Source organism: Ursus maritimus, unplaced genomic scaffold, assembly GCF_017311325.1.
Source record: "Ursus maritimus isolate PB19 unplaced genomic scaffold, ASM1731132v1 scaffold_14, whole genome shotgun sequence".
NCBI lineage: Eukaryota > Metazoa > Chordata > Mammalia > Carnivora > Ursidae > Ursus > Ursus maritimus.
This window is the reverse complement of record NW_024423786.1, coordinates 54,641,126-54,650,900: the sequence shown is the minus strand read 5'-3', so window position 1 is coordinate 54,650,900 and position 9,775 is coordinate 54,641,126.

The following is a 9,775-nucleotide window of genomic DNA, read 5'->3' as shown; positions in this document are numbered from 1 at the left end:
CCCCCCCCCCCCCCCCCCCCGCCCCGGAGCCTCAAGCTCACGGTGCTGAAAATATTTACTGTCTGGCCTTTGATAGGAAAAGTTTGCGGACCCCCTGTTTAGACCAATACAAGATTTCTTCGGGGGAAGATGCTTGTGTCATTGACATTGTTCAGTACTGCCTATCCACAGAAACAGTAAAAACACAGATCATAAATAGGGTTTATTATCATTTTTTGAATTGTCTTTAGCCAACATGCCCCTGTGGCTAGCGCCTGCAGCGGGCTGCTTCCCCCATCCCATCCTTGCTATGGCGCTGCTATGTGCGGGAGCTGGCTGGATCTGTACTGTTATCTTCACTTTGAAAAGGAGAATGTGGGGCATCTGGGTGGCTCAGTCGGTGAAGCGGCTGCCTTCGGCTCAGGTCATGATCCCAGGGTCCTGGGATAGAGCCCCACATTGGGCTCCCTGCTCAGTGAGGAGCCTGCTTCTCCCTCTCCCTCTGCCTGCCACTCCCCCTACGTGTGCTCGCTCTTGGTCCGGCAAATAAATAAATAAATAAAATCTTAAAAAAAAAAAAAAAGGAGAATGCCAAGGCACAGAGAGGCCAAGTAACTTGCCCCAGATCACACAGCCTGCAAGAGGAGGGGCTGGAATTCTGGAATTGAATCCAGAGGGCTGTGACCGTGACGTCACCTCTGCTCAATGACATGGCATGACCACCCTGCCTGACATCGCCAGGAGCACCGCCACTCAAGAGCATCATTGCCTGGAATCTCAGCATCGCCATGTACAAACTGCCCGTGCACATTTGGACAAGAGACATCCCCTCCCCCCACCTCCCGGCACCTCCCTTTCCTCACTCATCTGTAGAATGGGTCTTACCAAATCCCCCACTCACTGAGATTTCTGGAGGATGGAGTTGATGTGTGTACTAAGCCTTGGGCCTGGCATAGTGAGTGATCAATAAGTCTGAGCTGGAGGGGCACCTGGGGGGCTCAGTTGGTTAAGCGGCTGCCTTCGGCTCAGGTCATGATCCCGGGATCCTGGGATCGAGTCCCCCATCAGGCTCCCTGCTAGGCGGGGAGCCTGCTTCTCCCTCTCCTTCTGCCATTTCCCCCTGCTTGTGCTCTCTCTCTCTCTCTCTCAAATAAATAAATAAATAAATAAATCTTTAAATAGGTAGATAGATAGATAGATATTGGCTGTAGTTTTGAATAGATTGCGTGCTTAGACCCAGAAGCTGGGCCTAGAGGGATGACAGGGTTTTCCTTGGACAAAGAAGGTCCAAGAGACTGGGGTGTGGCAGGGTTTCAACGCACAAACTGAGTTTGTGCATTCTTGTGGGCACACTGCGCACACAAAATAAACCTAATGAAAGATAAGAGACTGCTACCCTTTCAATCCCCACCTTTAAGAAATTTTTTTTTGAATTTTTAAGTCATCTCTATGCCCATCGTGGGGCTGTAACTCACAACCGGGAGATCAAGAGTTGCACGCTTCACGGACTGAGTCAGCCAGGCACCCCTCAACCCTCTTTCCAATTTCGGATTATATCGGGAAGTACTCAAATTGGGTGCTTCTGTGTCTCTAATATCTGTTAATCTCTCTCTTTTTTAAGATTTTATCTATTTATTTATTTGACAGAGAGAGTGCACAAGCAGGGGGAGCCCAAGAGGGAGAAGCAGGCTCCCCGCTGAGCAGGGAGCCCAATGTAGGACTCGATCCCAGGACCCTGGGATCATGACCTGAGCTGAAGGCAGCTGCTTCACTGACTGAGCCCCCCAGGCACCCCTGTTAATCTCTTTTTAAGAGTTACCTAATCCAGAACCTTCCACAGGCAACAGTAGTTGCCTAAAATTTAATAACGTTGTTTATTTTCCTTTGCATATATTTTGGGCATCAGATACTGTGGTTGTTTTTTAAATTTACTCTAGTGTCATAATGTTTCCTCTTAAGATAAATGTATCAGGGGGCGCCTGGGTGGCACAGTGGTTAAGCGTCTGCCTTCGGCTCAGGTCGTGATCCCGGCGTTATGGGATCGAGCCCCACATCAGGCTCCTCCGCTATGAGCCTGCTTCTTCCTCTCCCACTCCCCCTGCTTGTGTTCCCTCTCTCGCTGGCTGTCTCTATCTCTGTCGAATAAATAAATAAAATCTTAAAAAAAAAAGATGAATGTATCAGAGGAAAAAAGTTTAGTACAGTCTTTGACATTATTGTGAACTTTGGGTTTTTTTCTTCATTAAATTTATTTTTTAGAAAGACAGTTAGTGACCTGATGGTAAATTGAGACTGATATCAGATGCCCCAAACAGAAGGTAGCTGTAAAAGTAAATGTTATTAAATCCCGTCAATGGTGGGTATGCATAAGCTGGGCGATCTTTCCAGCATACTCCAAGCTGGAGATTCTTGGGATCTGAGATCCGAGGATCTGACGTTCTGCCTGCTGTGGGCAGGGAGTTCTGTGGGGAAATTCATAGCATGTCCCAGTGAGAAGAGCCAAGGGGCGGTATTTTCTGACCCCCTTCTCAGCACGGCCAACCTCACTCCTGTGTAGGAGGGGATTGGCCTCTAACTGGTGGGCTTCGCTGTGTGCCTGAAGTGAGCCCTTAGCGCCAATCGACTGCCACTCCTGATCTGATTTTCCCTGGGATTAAACATTAACCCCCATGTTTGGCCTTGCGGGGGCTTTATACAACCCTTCGGTCAATCGTCCCATTTTACGGAGTCTCAGAGGCGAGAAGCGATGTGGAATCACCGCCAGGTTTATTGCTGAGCTGGGGGTGGGACTGAGGTCACTCAGCACCCAGTCCAGAAAGCTGCTGTGCACAAAATGGGAGAGTAAGTTATGACCTGATGAGAGACCATGAGGCAGACATCCCAAGTTGGCCAGGAGCAGGCACATTTCTCTTGGGATCCACGGTGCGTGCTGAATTGTGGGGTTCATTCCACAAATGTGTTTGGAGGCACTTTTGTGCTCAGGGGCCATCAGTGGCCAAAACAGACAAGAGCCTGTTCCCTGGGGTGAGCAGGTAACATAGACAGATAGACAGAGCCCCTCCCCACCTCCAGGTGCTCCGCTAGAGTGACCGAGGGGGGCTGCCTCTGGCTGAGGTGCTCAGGATGGCTTCTTAGGGAGGGGACCATTGGGCCGAGATCACCAGCCTTGAGAAGTGTGGTGGGTTGAATTATGAGTCCGCCATTTGTAAGTTGGAACCCAAGCCCCTAGGACCTCAGAGCATCACTGTATTTGGAGATAGGGTCTTTACAGAAGTGATCAAGTTAAAATGAGGTCATTGGAATGGGCCCTGATCCATATGACAGGTGTCCTTATAAAAAGGGGAAATATGGACAGGGACACAGGGAGAAGATGGGGTCTACACAGCAAGGGGAGGTCTCAGAAGGAAGCAGCCCTGCTGACACCTGGATCTTGGACTTCCAGCCTCCAGGACTGGGAGACAATAAATTCTGTTGTTTAAGTCACCCTGCCTATGGGATCCTTTTCAGCAGCCTGACTAACCAATTCAGAAGGTGAAGGATGAAGGGTCAGGACAAATTCAGGATCTGGAGACGTGGAAATGCCTCTGCACCCCTACATTGTGGGCTCCTTTCCAGAATGTTCTGGGGCGGAGCTGGAGGACACACCCCCGCAGCCCCCGCGGCCACGGGAAGGAAGCTGGGATGACCACATCCTCAGCCAATGGAGGACCTCTTCCCTGCGTCGCTGTGACCCTTGGACCAGCCAGCCATAAAGCAATCACCAAGATTTGATGGCGGCTAGACGTGGAGGGAGGGGTGGGGACGGGACAGAGGGGTGTGGGGCGGGAGAGGAGTGGGGGGCCGGCTCTACTGGCCGCCCTGAGCTCAAGGCTGTCATGGGGCATGGCCCCAGGGACTGCGGACCCAACTTAAGCTGGAGGACAACCTTCCTGTGGCCGGCTAAGAGTGAGCCCCAGACACCAGGCTTGGAGAACAGTGTCCCTGACACGCGAGGCCTCCCAGTTCCATCCATACACATGTCCCACCCAGACCCCCGCAGAAACTTCTAGAGCCATCAATGACTGACTGCCACAGGCCTGACCATCAGCCTTCTCACCTTGGAACAGACCCTCAGCATCCCTGCTCTCACCTGCCCCTTGCTCACTGCACTTCAGCCCCATGCCCTCCCTGCCGTCCCCCCTGTTTCTCTCTGCATGGTCTCTTCATCTTACTTTTTCTTGCGCTCAGGTACAAATGATTTTATTTAGCCACTGTCTCCCCCCACTGGAACATCAGCTCCACCAGGGTGCGGAGCGGGGGATGATTTGTCTGCTATGCTCCCCGCCGTGTCCCCGACACCTGGCACAGAGCAGGTGTCAGTAAACAGTGACCACGGGGATAAATGAATACGTGGATGAATTCTCAGCGATAATATCCTTCATCCTTTAGGGAAGATGGAGGGAGCTCCCTCCCTGCCAAGTGCTCCTCCCTTGGAGTACTTGGAGACCCTGGTTCAAATCACCGGTCTTCACCCCCCCACCCCCCTCACCCCCGCCAGAGCCCGGAACTTCCTGGACACACCGAAGCACGTGGTGTAGGAGGAGGGAGGATGGGCAGCCCCAAGGGTGAGGTGCTAATCACTGGGCATTGACCAAGGGGTGGATCAGAGTTCCCCAGCCCCCCAGCCCCATGCCTGCCCCTGCCACACCCATATCATGCGGGTTTTACTCACTGCCCGGCCTGGCAGTACACCAAGGGAGGGTCCCGGAGGTAGAGGAGGAAGCGGGGGTGGGGGGAGGCAGGCGGGGAGTTGGCCAGCTGGGAGCTGCTGTTCCCAGACCTTCTGCTTCTTCTTCCTAAAACTGACCTTAAAGGGAAGTGTAGAGAGACCCCTCCAGTAAGAAGTCAAAGTAATGGGGAGGTGACAGGGTGGCCAGGGGTAAGCCCCCACCCGGAGCAGGGGAACCGGGCGTTGTCTCAACCGTGGCTGACTCACGGAGTGGCACGGTGAGTCATAACCCCTTATTAGCCTCTCCGTCCTCGTGTGCAAAGTAGGGACTGCTGTCAAGACCAGACCTGTGCTGAGGCCAAAGGGCTAAGGCGGCCGGAAAGCGCCAGACAGGCGTCCGCCGAAGGTCTCGGGTTTGGAGCACCAGGGATCTCTTGCAGGTGGACGTACTGGTCATGATGGAAACCAGTGCGAAGGCCGTAGATGTGGGGACCCGGGTCTGCTGAGATTCCTTCTCAGCACCTCGCGTGCTTTAATTTATCAACCCCTGCCAACAATTTGGTGAGGCAGGGCCTTTGCCCCCTTTTGCAGATAAGGAAACTGAGGCAGGGAGAGGCAGGGTCATGGGCCCGTCGTCACATGGCGGCACACGGCAGAGCAGGACGCGCCCGCAAGCTCGGCTCTAAGCCTTCGCCGTCTGACCGAGACAGCACACAGTACGGTGAAGTTTCAACTTAATAATATAGTGGGTTAATCCGAACAATTGGATTCATAAATCTGAACAGTGATCACTTCAACGCTCATCAATACCAAGACTTTTTTTTTTTTTTAGATTTTATTTATTTATTTGTCAGAGAGAGAGAGTGAGAGCACAGCAGGGGGAGCCGCAGAGGGAGAAGCAGGCTCCCCACTGAGAGAGCCCAACGCGGGACTCGATCCCAGCACCCTGGGATCACGCCCTGAGCGAAGGCACACGCTTCACCATCGGAGCCGCCCAGGCGTCCCAATACCAAAAGGTATTAATATTTCACTTTTCAAAATACTAACTCTCATGTATCCCTAGTGTCTTTCACACTCAAAACACATCTCAATATGGACCCTAAATTCTCATCAGAAATCCTTGATCTGTATTTACAGAGTTCATAAATTTACAGTTTCAAAGGTAGATTCAGGTACCCAAGCTGTTCCGAATGTACCAAAGGTCGTCCATTAACCGAACTGAGTATTGGTCTTTAAGTGCAAATTAATGAAAACGAAGTCACATTTCAAATCCAGGTGGCCAGTCACACCATAGACCTCAAGTGCTTTGATAACCTGTGATGTGGACCCTGCCTCGGGCAGAGCACGTCTAACTCACCGAAGCCGTGAATTACGGAGCACTTCTTCCGTAAAGGGCCAGGGAGCAAATACTTTCAGCTTTGCAGGCCACGGGGTATTTCCTGCAGCTACTCACCTCCGCCAATGTCGTGGGAAAGCTGTGGTAAGCAACAAGTAAACCAAAGGGCGTGGCTATATGCCAATAAAGCTTTATTTACAAAACAAGCGGAGGGCCAGAATTGTCCCACAGACTGTAGTTTGTCAACCGTGCACTAAACTCTGTGGTTCTCTTCGGACATCTTCGGTTGTCCCTTCCACAAGCATTCGTGGGGAAGCTCCTGTGTGCCAGGCACCGGGGATACTACGTAGGTCCTGTCATAACTTCGCAGATAATCCTAGCTGGAGACTTTCTAGCTCTCCACCCCACACCCCTTCCTCTCTCTGACTAGTTAAGCACCTGGACCAATGTTGATGCAGGGAAGGATCAAAGGCATTTTTTGCTAATGAAACAATTAACGAAGATTTGTATCCCCTAGGATTCTCTGCCCGGTGCAGACACTCAATAAATGTCTGCTGAATGAATGCGTGCCCTGATAAATAAATAAAATATATGGTGTGTCAGGTGATGCTAAGTTTCTATGAAGAAACGTAAAGCAGGATGGGGGAATGGGGACTAAGGGGGGAATTGCAATTTTCAAGGAGGTGGTCAGGGAGGGCTTCATGGAGGAAGCAGATATGAGCAGAAACCTGAAGGCGAAAAGAACCAGCCACAGGGAAATCTAGGAAAGGGAATTCCGGAAGGAGAAGACAGCAAGAGGCCTTGAGGCAGGACTGTCCCTGGTGTAGGTGAGGCCAGCGTGGAGTGAGGGAGAGGGAGAGCTGTGGAAGACAATGCTAGGGTGGTGAGGGGGCGGGCACAGCTCCTGGAAGGACTTTCGTGTCATAATAAGGAAAGTAGACAGTGGTGGCGAGTGAGGGTAGGAGCCAAGCCAGGAAGAGGGCGAGTCAGAGGAGAGTGCTGAGGGGGCTGGACCAGGATGCAGGAAATGAACGTGGTTTGAAGGCAGAGCTCTCAAGACTTTAGGGTGATTGTAATAAACACGAGCAAATACCACTGAAAGATAAAAATAAGTACGAGAGAGTGGAATGTAATGAAAGGAGGTAAGTGGCAGATATTCAGGAAATAGAGCAAAAGGGCACAGAAGTCAGAACAGTGATAATGACTAGGAAGGAGCTTCTGAAGTTCGGGGACGTTCTGTGTCTTATTCTGGAAGGTGCTTATGCAGATCGGTATACACATGTAACAATTCACCGAGTCGTACAATTACTATCTGAGAGGTCTTGTATTATATATAAGCTTATATATATATACACACACACACACACACACACATATACACACACATTATATACATATACACGTATAATATGTAACATATATTTAATATTATGTTTATATTATATTATAATTATTATTTAGATTTTATTTATTTATTTTACAGGAGGCCGAGGGAGAAGCAGGTTTCCCGCAGAGCAGGGAGCCCGATGCGGGACTTGATCCCAGGATCCTGGGATCATGACCTGAGCTAAAGGCAAACGCTTAACTGACTGAGCCACCCAGGTGTCCCTATATGATATTTTAAACAATGATATTGTATTTTAAACAATTAGTCTCTGGCTGCAAACTAAGGCTAATAGTGTGCCACGAGATCAAATAATTTCAGTAATTTCACTGATTCAATAAAAGAACTTGACAGTCAAAAAAAATAGGGAGAAAGAAGCCAAAGATGTGTGGGCAGGCAAGAACCTTTTTGGCAGGTTCAGAACTGGCCATTCTTGAGTACCCTTCATGGCCTGAGTAGTGTCAGGGGAGATGAAGACCTGCCTTCAAGGGGCTCCTTCGTTGTGAAAAGGCAAGGCAGACAGATGAGACCCACCAGCAGAGACCCAAGGAGAGTCTGTTCACGCTGATCGCCATAATCCATGTTCAAGTGTGCAGTATGAGCGGGAGAGAACTCTGTGGACAGAATTAATTAGGGTAAGTGAATAGTTAGCTTCCCGCCCCTGCCCCCCGCCATGGAAAAATCAGAAAATCAACTGAAATTTTTATGCCGGAAAGGGAATCCAGTGACTCACATTGCTGCCATGCATCTGAAGCTGAGGATTGGATTTCAGGTATGGCTGGATCCAGGACATCAGACCATGTTGTCAGGGAATGATTGCACTCTGTCTGCTCTGCTGTGTTCTGGGCGGGCTTCATTCTCCTGTCGTGGGGTAATGATGGCCAGCACTCCCAAACCTACGTTCCTTGTAGCCTGGCATTCCCAGCATGCCCAGCATACCCTTTCTACAGATGCAGAAAGAGGAGGTGCAGAGTGAAGTGACTTCCCCAGCATCTCATACAACACTTGTGAGGAGTGAAGGAAGAGTTTACACACTGGTCCATCTGGCTCTGAACCCAGAGCTCTCCACCACTGAATTATACTGTCTCCTGTGGACCTGTCCTCAGGCTGTAGAGGACGTGGGTAGCATTTTCTCAATTTCAAGAATTCTCTCATCTGAGTTTTTCCCAGTCTTTTCTGACTTCTAACTGCCACGTGTGTGAGCTAGAATGTGGTACAGTATGTAATCGCCGGTCAGTAAAGATTCAGAAAGCAGTTCCTCCGTGCCCTAAATTAGATGCCGGGGTTTTCCAGACACAAAATTTGTATGTGAGATTGAATATCATAATTTCATGGTGTTTCACAAAGCAGCCAGTGGCTATTGGACGTCTGACCACTTGAACACATCTGAAACACACACAGAGAAGGATTTGACCCAAGCAAAAAGTTGAGAGCTAAAATAGATCTGAGGTGCAATTCCTTCGGGCTCCTTGAGAATGTAAATGTTCCCAAGAAAAATAATATATTCACCTAACATCTGTCATCACATTTTAACTAGATCTAGTTATATCTAAGTAACATCTGAGAGGAGTGGTTTTTGCCCTGGGAGAAAAGCTAAGAACTAATCTTTGAGTTACAATGGCTTCAAGTTCCACAAGAAAATGTAAATGCTCCAGTGAAAAGGAATACATATGCTCGATATCAGTTATTCACCTTCAACCAGAACTAGTCATACCTAACTAATATCTTCAGCGGGGGTGAATTTTACCCTGGGCAAAAACCTAAGAGTAAAGCTGGACTTGAGCTAAAGGGGCTCCTCCAAACCCCATTACAAAATGTAGTTGTTCCCAAGGAAAGGAATAAATGAGGGGCGCCTGGGTGGCTCAGTCGGTTGAGCAGCTGCCTTCAGCTTGGGTCATGATCCTGGGGTCCTGGGACTGAGCCAATATCTGGCTCCTTGCTTGGTGGGAAGCCTGCTTCTCCCTCTCCCTCTGCTTGTTGCTCTCCCTGCTTGTGCTCTCTCATGCACACTCTCTTTCTCTGTGAAATGAATAAATAAAATCTTTTTTAAAAAAGGAAAGAAAAAGAAAAAAAAATACATGAGCCTGATATCAGTCGTTCACACTTTAGTTAGAATTAGCTCAAAGAGCTTTGAGTGCATTTTCCCTCTGTACTGTTAGAAACCACCTGAGGTAACTTTAGGGATGGACAGGAAAAGGGATCAGTGAGCAAGACATGGGTCCAGGGGAACTACCTCCTGGCAGGGCTCAGCTGGTAATCATTGATGCTTTAGTGTTCACACCAGAATAAAGCAATAATGGTGAAAGAGAGGCATCTTCTTATTTAAGGAATGTTACAAGGGAGGCATCTAGTCCTGGTGGGAATGCCG